At 48.3% G+C, this 3979-nt stretch overlaps 1 pseudogene; it reads left to right on the top strand.

Annotated features, from left to right (window-relative positions):
• The first annotated feature begins 867 nt into the window (after positions 1-867).
• LOC116081085 overlaps positions 868-3979 on the top strand; it is a 29534-nt pseudogene continuing 26422 nt past the window's right edge.

Consider the following 3979-nt stretch of genomic DNA (forward strand, 5'->3'; position numbering starts at 1 on the left):
TTGTTCAGTAGCTCGTGATTAATTAAACTTCTAATGCAGTCAATGAACTCCATTCACAATGGGCTGGGATCTCCTTCCTCAACTAGCAATGAAGTAAATGCCTAAAAGATATACTAATAGGCCAATCTGTTTAGAGTAATGTCTGGGTTGAGAGTCCCCTATAAAACCCTGGGCTCTGTCGGGGTGACAGCTGAAGGGAACCAGGAGACAAAATGACATGGGAGCAAAGAATACTAGTAAAATCCAATGAAAGATCAGCAAGCTCTTAATTGCTCTAACATCTGTATAGCCCTGCTATTTTTATTTTATCATAATAAACATCTGACTGTGATGAGAAAACATCTTAAAGTGCTTTTATTTCTCATTTTTCTAATAGTCAAAGATGTCGAGTACTTCTTAAAATGTCCATTAAGCCATTTGTATTTTTTTAAAGAACTCTCAGTTCACAGTTGTACCTCATTGTCTGATTATTTTTTCTTACACACACGTATGTATTTGCATATTTATATACATATATATGTGTGTGTATATATATATATATGTAAATTGTATACATATACATACATAAATTGCAAAGTACTCCATACTCCCTTTTCCATATCAATTTAGATGTGCAGAGCCTTGCTGGCCAGATGGCAGCAACAACGACCAAACACCGAGACTTCTTCTCTCCACGGTTTACTCAAGAGTTTTCTTTTGTGTTATCAGCTCCTTTAGGTACCCAAGTGTTAACAGCTCTTTTAGGTTCCTAAGTGTTATGGCTCTTTTAGGTGTTACGGCTCTTCCCGCCTCCCAGGCGCCACCCCGCCTCCGTGGAATCGTGCTTCTTGCTTCTAGGTGCTGCGGCTCTTCCCGCTTCTGTGGAGAATGGCAGAGGCTGCGGCAGCTCTTGCTAGTCACCTCTGCTCTTCTGTGGAGTCACCGCTGCTCTTCTGTGTAGTCGCCGCTGCTCTTGCCGCCGCTCTTGCTTCGGTGGAGTGGCGTGGAAAGGGGGGTCTAATTGCCTTGCGGGTGCCCCTTATATACCCAAATCTGAGCTCTCGTGGTTCTCCTGGATTGGTTCCCTGGCAATTACCTCATTAGCATACACCTGCTTGGGAGGGGTTTGGTAGCATGCACCTGCTCGGGTTTGGTGCATGATTGGTTAGCATACACCCACTCGGGAGACACCTAATTTGCATGAGCCCACTCGGGAGGGGCACCTGCATGAACTCGCTCGGGAGGGGTGCATGTGCAGTGGAATCATCTATCGCTGCTGCCGCCGCACACATCTTGGATTTGACCGTCCAAGTGGCTGCCTACATCTCCCCCTTTTTTATTTTATTTGAAGGCTGCTCACAATAAATCAGGGGGCGATGCACTCTGCCATGGTCCCTGGCTTGGGTCATTCTACTTCGAGATCACAGCCTTACCCGTCATAGGATTACCCCCCCACCCCCGCCCGTCTGAGGGCTCTGTGTCTTAGTTTGGTCTGTGCTCGGGGAAGGTTGCCCGTCTTTGGGGTGCCATGGAGCTGGTGCGTTTCACCAACCCTGAGTGTTTGAGGCAGATTATTGTTTTAGTGAGGCCAGCCAAACACTGGGAGATATGTCATTCTCGATAGCAACCAAGGCTTGGTAAACCGCTGCTTTATGTTTAGCATGCTCCCTTTTCATTCAACAGAGTAGCTAGAAACAGAGGACACAACCTAGGAGGACCAGAACTCTCTAGAGCGCTATGCCCGCCCACTGTGGTATTGGTCTTGGAAACAGCAACAGAATCCTCCATCTCGGCTCCGCTTGGCTCTCGCTCAGAGACCCAAATGGGATCTCGGCAGTCCTGTGGAAACACAAAAACAGAGCCTCTCGCCCACATCAATACCAGATCCTGGCATAAATCCCTTCAGGGAACCTCTGTTGCACTGATGACGATCCACAGCAGAAAGGCCATCTACATCCAAATTTAAAAAATTTTCTTTTGGGGTACGGCCTTGGCCAATTCCCCTTTTTTTGTTTTTGTCAGTAAACATATTTGGAGCCCCAACTATAGGGGTAGCTGACGTAATCTTTGGAAAGATAACAGGATGCTCTCTAAAGGATTGAGCATCTTGAAAAACTGGGCAGGCGAGCTGGAGCTCTGACCTCACCCTTCGCCAAACCTCTGGGTAAAAGAAGAGGCCTGGACCCCCACTGTTGATTGGATTATAGTGGGGAGGTGCTGACAGCACCCAGCCTGGGGGACCCTTTTCAGTCTCTGGCCCCCTTTTCTTCTGCTTCTTCCTAAGGGAGCTTTTCTCTATCCTCTCAATTAGATCTTGTAATTCCTCATCTGTACCAGACCAACCTGTGCCTGAGTTCCCCTTTCCTGATTTCATTGACTGCTCCTCTTTCAGCTGTTTCAGAGCTGTCTGCCCTTCCTCAACTACCTTACAACACTTCTGATCTTCTAGGCAGCTCTCTTTAAATTGGGCTGACCTCTCTATCTCATACACCTTAGAACTAACAGGTCCAACTATAGACCAAGGATTTGTGCCAAACAATCGAATTGAAACATTTCTTCCCTTAAAGATACAATGTTGGTTCTTTTCTCCCTACACTCTACACTCCTCCTGGCAAAAGGCCATCCATTTAAGGAATATGGGCGAGGGGAACACAGCCTTGACCACTTGTTCCTAATGAGCTTCTACACAGGTCTTAAACAGCTCTTAAAGAGTCAGAAAAACTGAGTTTAACATTAACAGCTCCTGGAGAGCCAGAAAAATTGAATACAAAATGCTCATGTTTACTTTTGTTACTTTTCTTTCTCCTCCTGCGCATTTCTCCTACATCTGCCTTCTCCCTCTTGTTCTAATCTTATGCCTTCTGCCGCTCCTGCCTCTCTGGAGCCAGTTACTTAAGCTCTGCCTCCTGGCCCAGGTGTGGAAGTTACAAGGCCGCTCACTCAGGGCTCAGCTCTCCATACTTTCACTTTCCCTTTTCAATGTGCTGCTTAGATAGTCCCTTACCGGGAGCTTTTTTTGAAGGCTCAACTATCGAGCGCTTTCCCTGCTCTAAAGGCAGACTCGTCCCTAACTGGGAGTTTTACTTTGAGGGCTCAACTCACCGAGCACTTTCCGATCGACCGCCCTTTCCGTCGAGAGTTCTGGAGTCTCCTACGGGTCACTTTGACACGAAGCCGCCATTCTGGCCCACCCAGGGACGCCACTTGTATGGCGCCTTGCTACCCGGACGGCAGCAATAACGACCAAACACCGAGACTTCTCTCCACGGTTTACTGAAGAGTTTTCTTTTGTGTTATCAGCTCTTTTAGGTACCCAAGTATAGCCCGCGCAGTCGTCTCGCCAGCAAGAAGACACGCAGACACTAGGATCCTTCTGCAGCAAGCATTTATTGTATCATGAAGAGGAAGACCCCGAGCCAATAATCGGCACTGTTTATATACACCACAGCGCGGGCGTGTCCGCCCATGATTGGCTGTTTGCTCATCACCCCATGGGCCGTGACTTAGCACCTTTTCAGTCTACGCACATGCACAAACAGTTGTTTACCAGGAGTCAACAGCGGATGTAGGCACCATCTTGTCAAGGCGAATGCCTCTCCCGCTCTACTGCTCTCCACATCTCCCCCTTTTAGTTAAAAGGGAAGGCCAAATATAGCAAGTCAGAGAGTGCTTTTGCTCTGTCAGGGCCCCTGTCTTAGGTCATTCCGCATCAAACCTGCAGCCTTACCCGTCATAGGATTACCCCCCTCCCCCCCCTCCCCGCCTGAAGGCTCCGTGTCTTAGGTTGGTCTGCGTTTGGGGAAGGTTGCCCGTCTCTGGGTACCTTGGAGCTGGCGTAGGTCGTCTACTCTGACCCTGCTGGGTGGTCGCTAGCAAAGGCGCTATTGGCCAGCGGAGGAATGAGACAGCAGGAGGTTTTATGCTTTGTGTAGCATGGACAACCACACCACGGGAGAAGTTCCCTGTTCAATGGCTACAAGTGCCTGAGTAATGACTACCT

This window comes from Mastomys coucha, unplaced genomic scaffold (genome assembly GCF_008632895.1).
Source record: "Mastomys coucha isolate ucsf_1 unplaced genomic scaffold, UCSF_Mcou_1 pScaffold6, whole genome shotgun sequence".
NCBI classification, from domain to species: Eukaryota; Metazoa; Chordata; class Mammalia; order Rodentia; family Muridae; genus Mastomys; species Mastomys coucha.